We start from the raw sequence: 10,992 nt of genomic DNA, 5'->3' as shown, positions 1-10,992 counted from the left end.
ATGGGGACACAGGAGATGCACACTCATCAGCGGCCCCAGGGCCGGGCAGCAGAGAGGGGGCTCCTGTGAATAACAGCGGTGCATCGCAGTGGTAGCTGCCCTCTGCCTGGCTGCAGGTGCGAGCCCACCCAGACGCGCCTCAGAGGAGGGCCCACCTGGTGATCTACCTCCAAATGCCAAGCCACTGACCCCCTGCATTTCCAGCCTGCTCTGCCACATGCCGGTCAGCGTGGGTCCGCGTCCACACGGCTGCATCTGGTAGGACAGTCACACGTGCTGCTCAGGAGGGCCGGGTGGGTGTGGACAGGGTAGGATGGGGTTTCTTCTTCACTGCAGTGAGGGTGTGTGTGTGTGTGCGCTCGCGTGTGTGTGTTTCTGTTGTTGTTGTTGTTGTTGTTAGGTACCATCAAGTTGGAACCAACCTCGCAGCAAGTTTTTAGAAGCAGTAAATCACATGGCAGGAGACTGCCCGTCCTTCTCCCACAGAGCAGCCAGTGGATTTGAACCATGTGCCTTTAGGATGGAAACACAGCTCCTTATCACAGAGCCACGAGTGTCCCTCTATATGTATAAGTGGCCTAGTGGCAAGAAACTGCACCACAATCCTGAAGGCACACAGTTCAAGGCCACCAGCTGCTCCACGGGAGAAAGATGGGCAGTCTCCTCCCGTGAAATTAACCGCCTCTGAAAACCCACTGTAGGGTCAGCTATGGGTCGGTTCCGACTCAACGGTCCACTACAACATAAGCCCATACTTCCAGCACCTGCTCAAAGCTGGGTTGAAAACACTGAAATCCCATTTCCGGGCACCTCTTCTGAGTCTGTGGTGATGGGGGCCCGGGTTCTCTCCTGGGTGGGGTCTGTCACCCTTGGTCCCAGCTCATAGCCTCTGACCACGTGGTCCAGCAGCTCACAGCTCCAAGGAGAAGTGGGATCAGCTTTCAGGTGAGCCCCTCAGGTCCCCTCTGCAGAGTTAAAAAGATTGTAGGTCCCATCAGCAGCCAGGAAATCAACAGAGGAGTTGCTCTGGGAAAATCTGCTGTCAGAGACCTATTCAGAATACTGAGGAACAATGTATCCATCCGGAGACAAAGGTGCACCTGATCCAGGCCATGGTCTTTGTAATTACTTTGTAATTGCTATGCATTGATAACTGGACAATGACTAGGGATGATAGAAGAAGGATTGATGCCTTTGAGCTTTGGTGCTGCAGAAGACTATTGAATGGACCATGGACTGCCAGGAAAACAAACAGGTTCATCCGGGAGAGGATGAAGCCAGGATGCTCCTTGGAGGCAAGGATTCTGAAGCTTCGTCTGACAGACTTTGGACAGGTTGCAAGAAGGGGTCAATCCTTGGAGAGGGACGACATGTTTGGGAGGGTGGAGGGGCAGCACAGGAGAGGAAGGACCTCGATGAGATGGACTGCCTCAGTGACTGGGGTAAAGGGGGTGGGTGTGTCGGAGGCAGTGAGATTGGCTCAGGACAGAGCAGGGTTTAGGGTCGTCATCCATAGGGTCAGGCGACCTGACGGCACATAACAACAACAAATAACAACCAGTGCACAGTGATGACAGATGCCCCTAGCAGGCCCTCAGGCCCGCCTGGCCCAGCCTCTCGCCCCTCCTCCAACCACTGGGCCTTTGCACGTGCTGTTCCCGCTGCCTACAGTTCCTCTTTCCACTGACCTTCGCTGCCTCCAGGTTTCCAAACCAGCTTGCCTCCTCAAGGAAGCCCTCTTGCCCCTGAGACCCCCTTCCCCTTACACACATGTGGTCATTGCTCATTCACCAGCACCCCCAGATCAGAGCCTTCCTGTCCCCCTTGTCAGCTCACCAGCCTCCCGCCACCCCCCGTACCTGGCCCACTGGTGGCTGCCCTGGGCAGCTGATGGGTGGCACATGAGAGATGTGGTTTATAAATGGAGACGCCGCCAATCGCAGCTGCACCTGGCCACGAGTGGGGGGTCACTTGAAGAGCTATTAGCGGGTGTCTCGAGCCACGCAGACCGCCCAGAGGCTTCTGGGAGGTGAGCACCTCCACCTTCTTCCCCGGGCCGCCGGGGCGCCCGCCCACCTGGGCGAGACGCGAGTAGCCCATTAAGCGATTTTTTTCCCTCCACTTACAGCTCAAGGCATCGACAAGGATACTCGATATCTGACAAGGCGCTGGCCTTGGAAGAGAGCTCGCAGCCGCCTCAATAAAGTCCTCCCTCCCGTCATCCCCACCCCGGCTGGCGCGTGTTTGATCTCCCCCCTCAACCGAGCCTCATTTTCACTCCTCCAGGCCGATAAGCTGCTGCACAGACACACACAGCCTTTCAAGTCAAGCTGGGCTGGGAGTCAAGAGGCGAGAGGGGGGAACCACTCTCAGCCCTACCTGTGCTCTCCTAATGGGGTCACCTCCCACAGGAAGCCCTCCCACACCACTCGAGTCAGACTCAGAATTCTTCCATCCCCACTGGGACTAGAGAGGACAGAGACCCAAGTGGGGTCCCAGCGTTGGCACTGAGCTTATCTGAGCATTCATTCATTTGATGCAGGGAGACAGCAGGGGCTGCAGACAGGCGTTTGTGCCTTCAGGGGCAGGGCCAGGGCGGAGATAACGTGAGATACTAGACAGGACGCTGTGCAGAGAAGGACCAGGCGGCTCTGGGTAGAAGGGACACACTCGAAGGCCAACAAAGGCCAAGTCGGGGGACTGGGACGCTTCAGTCTGTCCAGAGCAGGGGAGACAAAGGGAGTGAGCCTCTTGCAGGGTCCAGGGCTGGCAGTTGATTCCAGGAGGCAAAAAGCTCCCACTTTCCCACAGCAAAGACCCTCTTGTTCTGACTTCAGCACCAGGAACAGCTCCCTGCTCCTCTCTGGAGCTGCAGAGTGTTCCCAGGGGTTGGCCATCCAGTGAGCGTCCGCTGCAACTCACAGCGACTGTATGAGCCGCAGATCTGGACGCTCCCCTGTCCTGCGCCAGCCTCGCTACCTGACATGTTGGAACCTGTTGCTGCAGTTCCCCTGTCAACCCACGTCTCCCTGGCTACTGGCATTTCCCTGCATGAGATTTCCCTTCTCTCCAAGGACTGGTTCATCCTGACAACACCTGCCTAACGTGCGTGAGACGGTCTCCCCATCCAGACCTCTAAGGAGACCCCTGGTTTCACTTCCTCCAAGATAGATGTGTTTGTTCTTTTGGTGACCATGAGATACTCACTACTCTAACACCACAGCTCAGAGGCATCAATTCCTTTTCAGTCTCTCTTAATCGTTATCTAACTTTTAGATGCACACAGGACGCAGTTGAAAATACTGTGGCTTTTGTCAAGCACACCTTAGTCTTTAAAATTACATCCTTGCTCTTTAGCACTTTGGAGAGATCCTTGACAGTATATTTTTATTTTGAGACCCCCGATACAAGTGTACCCTAAATTCATCTGATTTCCTCCTAGTGGGGCATGAGGGTCCCCAGGGCCCCTAGAACCTTGGAGCACTCCCTTTCTTGGATAATTCTCAGTCCTCTTCAGAGGACAGGTGAGGACGAGGGGCAAAGAAGATGTCCAAGCTGTTTGGGAGCCTTGAGTCATCAGTGACTGACTGGAAATCTTTCTCAGGGTCTAGAGAAACCCACCCACAGGAGCCCAGGAAGCAAGGCCTGGCGGTCTGCTCCTGAGACGTTGTAGGTCGAGCTCCATCAGCATCAAGGGAGTGGATGGGCATCGTGCCCTTGTGAATGACTCCCAAATTTCAAACCTGATTATACAAAAAGGGAACATGAGGAGCAAGAAGCTGCACTGCAATCCTGAAGGCTCGGGGTTCAAATCCGCCAGAGGCTCCATTGGAGAAGGAGGGGCGATCTCCTCCCGGGCCAGTCGGATCCGACTCCACGGTGCAGGACAAGAATATAAAGGGGGGCGGAAAAGGAATCTTCAGCTCTCGTACTTTGGACGTGTTGCTAGGAGGGGCTATGCCTGGAGAAGGACATCGTGCTTGGACAGACAGAGGGATGGAGAAAGAGAGGAAGACTCTCCACCAGATGGAGTGACACCGTGACTGCAGCAATGGGCTTGAGAGTGTCAAAGGCATCGAGGATGCACAGGACAGAGCAGGCCTAGAGCTGACGTCCACAGGGTCCCTGTGAGTCACGCACCACTCAACACATAACAGCCACAACCGTAACAGGAGGAAAGAGGAAAAACAAAGGCAAAGGGGTGAGAGGGCCCACGGGCATCCCAGCTGGGAGCACGTCCGAGGCACAGGGGGCAGTGCTCAGGATGCTCAGGCCACTTGGAGAACAGGCAGGGGCAGACCCGAGGGGCCTTCAGAGGCCAGTCCTGCTCCAGGGACGCAGGTGCCCATGGGGAGAATGGAGACACACACACGCAGACGCACAGGCGCACAGGCACACACGCACACACGCACCCTCACTCACTCACCAGACAGCAGACCCAGACACCTCTCCCTCCCTGTTATTAATTTTTCAGAGAAGAAAATGCTTTTTGTATTTTTTCCAGGCAAAATATTGATAATGGGCTTAATGCGCCTGCCTTCCCCGCTTTTGTGTGGAGCCGGCTCGTTCCACCCTGGCTGCCGCAGCGCCCCCCCGCCCCGCACCCCTCAGCCACTGCAGGGATGGGTGGGGGCAGGCTGGCGCGGCCCCCTTCCCACTCCGCTCCTGCCCGCCTGGGTCGATGGGCCTGGCAGGGGAGCTGGTGTTTCCAGCTGCAGACCGAGCTGCATCTCACGGTGGTTTGAAATGCTGCTTTCCCCTCCTGGCGTCAAGGAGGACACACTGTTCGTTCTGCCCTCACTCAGCTCTTGTCCAGGGCTGAGCCCCAGACACGCCCTTCAGACTGGGCCCTGCCTGAGCTCAGAGGCCCTGGGCAGAAAGGAGATCAAGCAGAAAACCCCAGAAATGAAATCCTAACTGCCACTGATCCCATCCTGACTAATGAAGACCGTGGACGTGCCGAGCAGAGCTGGCGCCCGGGGCTCTCCTGCGCCTGGGAGGGGATCACAGCCCTTCCTTCCACGGTGCCCCTGGGCTGCCTAACCTGCCCGCTTTTCAGCGAGGAGAGGGGCATCTGACCACCTGTCCCACCACGCGTAGAAATCTTTCACGACGTACAAGTCATGGTCAGGCTCGTTTAAGCTGCGTCCAGCTCTCTGTGAGACCACATGGGGATCCAAGGCTGCAAACCTCAGGGGCTGCAAACCTCAGGAAGGGCTCCCCCGCAGGAACAGTGATTGTCCTCGGATCAGAGTCGACCCAGCTGACCCTCCAGCAGGTTGTCAGAGGCTGGAGATCACCTGAGAGGAGACTGCCCACTTTCCTCCTGTGGAGCAGCTGGTGGATTTGAACTGTGTGCCTTTGACATTGTAGTGCAGCTTCTTCCCACTTGGAGGAAATGCCCTGTTGGCCTTTCTGTTAGCAGCAGGGCAGGTGGGAAAGCGTCAAAGGGGACAGGCTGGTGGGAATCAGGAGGGCTTCCTGGAGGCGGTGAGCACCGGATGAGGAGGAGAGCTGGGTGCTGTGGAGAAGAGGGGAGCAGCGGGTATAGGTGATGCAAAGGCTCAGAGGTGGACGTGGCCAAATCTGTCAGCCTGGTGGTTCTCAAACTGGAGCACAAATCAGGATCCATTCTGAGAACAGAGGAGTTGTCAGAACAGACTTGTCCTGATGTGTGCCTGACCTGAGCCCAGGCAGGCTGCGGTCGTGGGCACGTCTCCCTCTGGGAATACAGTGTCAGGACAGTGCCAGGAGCTTGGAAAAACACAGCCATGGATCAGACACAAGGGGCAGGTGACAGGCAGCCAGAACCAGGCACAGCCACACTCAGGTGTGCTCAGGGAAAATGCATTGAACTTCTGGTCTCAGTTTCCCGTCTACAAAATGGGCGTGAAATGAATCCAAGCCATGAGGCGTGAGCGGAGATGACAGGCCGGGTTCCTGGGCAGACGGCACATAGCGGGTGCTCAGTAAGTGCAACGCCAGGTGTGTGGTAACACCAAGTGTGTGGTGTCGCCAGGTGTGCCAGTATCCCTACGTGTGCCAGTGTCACAAGTGTGCCGGTGTCCCCAGGTGTGCTGGTGTCACCAGGTGTGCGGTGTCCCCAGGTGTGCCACTGTCACCAGGTAGACCAGTGTCCTCAGGTGTGCCACTGTCACCAAGTAGACCAGTGTCCCCAGGTGTGCAGTGTTGCCAGGTGTGCCCATGTCACCAGGTGTGCTGCTGTCACAGGTGTACCAGTGTCCCCAGGTCTGCCAGTGTCCCCAGCTGTGTGGTATCCCCAGGTAGACCGGTGTCCCCAGGTATGCCAGTGTCCCCAGGTCTGCCGGTGTCCCCTGGTCTGCCGGTGTCCTCAGGTGTGTGGTGTGTGCAGCTCAGCAGGCCCGGCCTTTGCTCTCTGCGTTGGTTGCCTATCGGTGTGTTTTGTTGTCAATGGAATTGTGTTTCTGAACACAAGCGTTGTGATGAGTCCCAAGGACTGATGGCCCACGAGCCCAGGCCCCACGACCCTGCAGCCAGGAACATCAGAGGGCGCCCGACCACCGCAGCAGACCCACGGGGGAGCAGGGGCACCGTGGGAGGCCTGTCCACAAAGCAGGGTGTCACCACGGCGTGGCCTTGAACTGTGAGAGGTGTCTGTTCTCTGCAGCACCTCCCTGGGCACGTGGGGCGGTCCCGCGGGAAAGCCGACACTGCAGAGGAAAAATGTCCCCAAGGCAGCCGCGTGGAGGACACTCATGATTTCAGCGCTCAGGAAAGGAACTTGGGGGTGCGGGCAGCTGACAGAACAGTTGTAGAGTGAACAGCCAGTGGGAGGAAGGGGAGCCACCAGCACTCTGCAGGGGAGACGTGGGACCCATGGGCAGAGCGACGGCCTTACAGGGCAGCTAGGCGTGAGAACTGCCTCAGAGCAGCGAGTTCTGAGGTGCCTGGGTGCGGAACCCAGACGGGGTTTAGCTGAGTCCTCCATCAGGGTTTCCGAAGGCTGCCACCCAGGGATCGACTAGCTACACTTCTTTCTAGACCTCCAGACTCATTTCCAAGTTCGAGTTTTGTGGCTACTGCTGAGTTCTTCGTAGCAGGAGGATTTAAATTCCCATTTTCTTGCTGGTTATCAGCCAACAGGGGCCTCCAGGGACCCACTTACATCATAGCTTCCTCTTCCTGTTGGGAAAATCCCCCACTCCAATCGGCTAAGTTGGAGTCTTAAACGAATGTTTCGTGTTCACCTCCCTCACCGCATTCTAGGGTGCACTCACCATCAGGAGGCGTGATGCCGGGAGGGCGGAGGGGCGGCTGAGAGAGAGGGCGTGTGTCAGAGGGTGAGGATGGCACAGGACAGCACATGGGGCTGCTGTGAGTCCACGGCACATAACAACAACCTGATACCAGAGCTCTGGCAGCCTTGTGGGTCAGGAGCTGTGCCGCCAGTCCGAAGGCACGAGGCTCAAATCCACCAGCCGCTGTGTGGAAGGCAGACCAAGCCTCCCTTGTGATTCAGCCCCTGGGAAACCACGGGAGGGTCAGCCAGGAATAGATTCTGATCGTGGCCACATGACAATAACACCACCGGAGAAGACTGAGGAATTAAAGCTTTCAGATTATGGTGCAGGTGGAAAATGTGGAGTAAACCACAGGCCTGCGGGGCAAAGAGGACTCCGGGACCAGGACACTGAGGCTCCTCAGATTATTGGGAAGGGCCAGTCGCTGGAGGAGGACATGCTGGCAATGCAGAGGTCAGCCTGTAGACGACAGGAGGGCCCTCGGCAGGGAGGGGGGACACAGTGGCAGCAGCAACGGCATCGAGCACCACAGTTTGCGAGGGGAGGCGGCACAGACGTCCTCCATCCTGTCATACGAGGTTGCTGTCAGCATGTCCGCGAGCCCCAAGCACAGAGCTGCCTTCAGACACCAAGTCACAGCCATAGCTGACACCCCCGGGGGTCTCCTACATCGGGGCCCTGGGCCGAGCTCTCTCGTGTTAATTCCCGAGAATTCCGTACGTACCCATTTCACAGACAAGGAAACTGAGGCACTCGGACCTGGAGCGAACCTCAGGGTCCATCAGCTGCTGTTGTCAGCTCCGGTCTGCCCAGTCCCAGACCCCATGCCCAAGTCCATGTACCAGATCTGCAGTTGTCCAGGCTCAGTTTGCTGGGCCATAAAATGGGAATCACCACCCTCACCTTGCTCATCTGATACCTTCCCCTCCCATTTTATTGTAGTAGAAATAAAAATACGTTAAATGTGCATTTCATTAACTACACAAAGGTATTTATTTGACTGTGTGGATCACAACAAATTGTAGCTAGCCTTGAGAAAAATGGGTATTCCAGAATACTTGATGTGCTCATGCAAAACCTATACTTGGACCAAGAGGCAGTTTTCAGAACAGAGCAGGGAAACACTGCATGGTTCAAAATTAGGAATGCTAATTAGGATGCATCCTGTCTCCATACCTTTCCAATCTGTATATAGAACAGATCATTTGGGAAGCAGGCCTTTATGAGGAGGAATGTGGCATCAGAATTGGAGGAAGATTCATCAACAACCTACGTTATGCAGATGACACAACCTTATTTGCCAAAACTGAGGTGGATCTGAAGCATTTGCTACAGAAGGTCAAGGACTGTGGTCTTCAATATGGATTGAAGTTTAATATCAAGAAGAGAAAGATTCTCACCACTGGGCCAATTGGCAGCACCATCATGGATGGAGAAGCGATTGAGGTTCTTAGAAATTTCAGCTTGCTCAGCTCTACAATTAACACACTTGACACCAGCAGTCAGGAAATCATAAGATGAATTGCACTGGGGAAGTCTGCAGTCAGATATCACTCCAAAGTCCTAAAGAGCAATGATGTCAGTCTAGAGACTAAGGTGTACCTGATCCAGGCCATGGTCTTTGTAATTACTTGCTATGCATCAGAGAGCCAGATAATGACTAAGGATGACAGAAGAAGAATCAATGCCTTTGAGATTGTGGTGCTGGAGGAGTCTTGAACATAACCATGGACCATCAAGAAAACATATAGGTCTGTCTTAGAGAAGGTGAAACCAAGTTTCTCCTTGGAGGCTAGGATTTTGAAGCTCCTTCTCACATACTTTGGGCACAAGGCCAAGAGAGACCAGGCCTTGGAGAAGGACATCATGCTTGGAAGGGTGGAGGGACAGGCAGAAGAGGAAGACCCCGGATGAGATGGATTGATTCAATGACTGGGGCAATGGGGCAATGGGGCAATAGGCGTGTTGGAGTCAGTGAGACTGGCTCAGGACGGGGCAGGCTTCAGAGCTGCTGTACGTGGGGTCACTATGAGTCTCAGTGACTCGACGGCACATAACAACATTTGTCAGCTCAACAACTTCAACATGTAAAAATTCTCTTTACGCTGTTAGGAGTCAGCTCCTACTCAAAGTGACAGCATGTAGGAGCGCAGAAACCCCCGTCCTGCAGTGTGCCCAGGTCTCCGCTGGGCTGGAGCCTTGCTGCCCCCACGGTGCCCGCCATCGGGCCCAGCTGACCGTCTCTTCGCCGAGCCGCTGTGTCTGTGGACTGCATCTGCTGAGCAAGTCTTCTTATTAACAATTGTGTCGTGTTGCTGGAGGTCACGGGCTTGATCCCGACTCACAGAGGACCTTGCCTTCCTGTGCCGCCCCCAGCATCTCTGGCCTGCTGAGCCCGCAGCCGCTGTCCGCCCACCGTGCTCAAGGCCCCCTCTCCTTCTCTGCCCCCCTCGCTGTCTTTTTCCAAGGACTGGGCCTCCTAACAACTTGCCCACAGCACCTGGCCGTCCTTGCCTCTGAGATGCCACCTCCACGACAGGTGGTTGTTACACGCCCTGCAGTCCACTCACCTGGCCGCTTCAGTCCCTCACAGGGCTGTGTAAGCATGACCACTACCTCAACCCCGGACCCTGTCATCACAGAGTGACACCTGCAGCTCCTACGACCTGCTCCTGCCAGGTGACGCTGGATCTGCCCCCAGGATGCGCGCACACCCCTGGGCATCCCCACAGGCACCTGCCCTGGCTGAGCCCCACTCACCCCTCCTCCAGCTCCACACTCCCAATGAGAGAACTCAGCAAAACGCTGCAGCCGCCGGAAGGGGCCAGGGAACAGAAATGCAGGGTGTTGGTGCTCAGAGGCAAACCAGGGCCTCTGGAAGGAACCCCTAAGCCCGTGGGACTGGGCTGCTCCCACCCTGGACCCCTGGGGTCTGTGTACTGTGAAGTGGAGGAGTGTCCCTACCCTGAAGACTCCTGGGGGGCTGCAGGTGCCTGTAGGGGCTGTGGGGGAGGCCCTCTCCCTTGTCCATTTCCATGGCTCCTCTTCCCTGTGGCCTCACAGCCTCCCAGACCCCAAGGATCAATGTCCAATTGTTGACTGTGACAAGGCCAGGCTGGGCGGAGGCTGGGGTCGCACCTGCCCTGCCAGACCCACTCTTGTTCCAGGACATCCTGCTTGGGGTCCCTCTGACACCCATCTCCTCTTCTGCCTGCCCTGCTGACGGCGGGTTGGGGGACAGAGCACTGTGAGTCACAAGCCCATTCCACAGATGGGGAACATGAGGCTGAGGAAGGACCGAGGACTTGGCTAATGAGCACACCCTGCCCTTGGCCTTGTTAGCACCGCGGTAACCAGTGAGGCAACTGCAGGGAAAGGGTTGCCAGAGACCTGGCTCAGAGGTCAGCTACACCCAAACCACCCAGCTGAGCCTCCGTGTACCCTCCTGAAGATGAGTGAACAGTGGGGACCCTCCCTCAGAAGTATGAGTCTGCCTCAGCAGGCTTGCCTGGGCTCCGCCACAAACCCCCACCCATCACGAGGCCTTCTGTGTCCCCAAACCCCTCTACACTGTGTCCTCACACCCCTACACTGTGTCATTACACCCCTACACTGTGTCCTCACACCCCTCTATACTGTGTCCTCACACCAGATACTGTGTCCTCACACACTACACTGTGTCCTCACACCCCTCTATACTGTGTCCTCA

Source organism: Elephantulus edwardii, unplaced genomic scaffold, assembly GCF_000299155.1.
Source record: "Elephantulus edwardii isolate Elephantulus edwardi_28Jun2011 unplaced genomic scaffold, EleEdw1.0 scaffold00217, whole genome shotgun sequence".
Lineage (NCBI taxonomy): Eukaryota > Metazoa > Chordata > Mammalia > Macroscelidea > Macroscelididae > Elephantulus > Elephantulus edwardii.
The sequence above is the reverse complement of the archived record's forward strand: the minus strand, read 5'-3'. Positions refer to the sequence as shown.